Genomic DNA, 1,248 nt, shown 5'->3' on the forward strand with positions numbered 1-1,248 from the left:
AAATCCGAATTGATCACATTTTCCTGCAGTGTGAATGTTGACAAGTCTGTCTTCTGTTTCAGGCTCATTCTCTTCGTTTCCGCGCGTTTGATTGCTTGTCCCTGCCCTGATGTCTTTCACCTGTTCCTGAGTGTGTGATTGTCATCACCTGGTGATCTGGGGTATATAACGGACTTGTCTCATCCTCTCTGTTTGGGCCATCTTTGTTCCGATATCTTTGTATGTCTGTGCTCTTGAGTGTCAGACCTCCAGCTTGTGTCTTCTGTTAGTTTAACCTTCATCTTGAAGGCTTTGGCTTTTTGTCTTTAGGATTACTTTAGTTTCACTTATTTTTTCTGGCAATGAAATGATTTTCATGATCCACAGTGGCAGTGTCTGGCACTCCGAGTCCTCATCTCTCGAACTAAATATGGATAGATGGATATAGTAGTGTGATTTTACAGAAAACTCTAGAGCATAGCTTCACATGTTTCTAGATTGAATGAAAACGGTTTTCTTATAATAACCAAGCTGAAAGAGGGTGAAGATTTTTGCTGTTTTTAATATTATTAAAGTGGCTTTGCATAATGTGTCTTCAAATGTGTCCATAATGTAAAAGATGGATGAGCTAAAAAGCGTTCTAAATTCTCATTTTGACATTTCAAGCAGTACGTCACCACACACTAAACTCGTGAAGTCGAATGTAAATGTGACTGGTCAAGCCTGGCACTTCAACTCATAAAATAAACATGACTTATATGAAAATCAGAGTCTGGTCAAGCCTACATGGTTGTGGAAACTAGTAATGGAGACCAAAACATGTTCTGAAACCAGGCATCAGTGTTTATTTGCACTCTGAAATTCAGCCTTTTTGAATGGGTTCTAATGGGATTGAGGTTCTTTTTGAAACCAACATCACCCCCCCATGCTGGAACCTCCCAGGAATTACAGCTTTTCTGCGCTTTGTATTGGCCTCAGACTGGCGCCTCATTAATACACACCAGGCTGGAGTTACTGTTTGGGCCAGATTTGATGTTGTCCGTCCTGTCTTTGTTTCTTTGTGCCAACACTATGACACACAGTGTCTCTGTGCTGCAACATGTAAGTAAAGCCACCTGGACTTTTCATGGCTTTGAGTTTGTGACTTTTTGGTTCTTATGTCACTGTATGGATTATGTGAGCCATGCTAAATTGCCTCATTTTCCTTTTTTCTTTTTTTAAAGGTATTTTTGGCTTCATGAAAAGACATACTTGCAGTGATTCGTGACT

Source organism: Salarias fasciatus, chromosome 13 (assembly GCF_902148845.1).
Source record: "Salarias fasciatus chromosome 13, fSalaFa1.1, whole genome shotgun sequence".
Taxonomy (NCBI): domain Eukaryota; kingdom Metazoa; phylum Chordata; class Actinopteri; order Blenniiformes; family Blenniidae; genus Salarias; species Salarias fasciatus.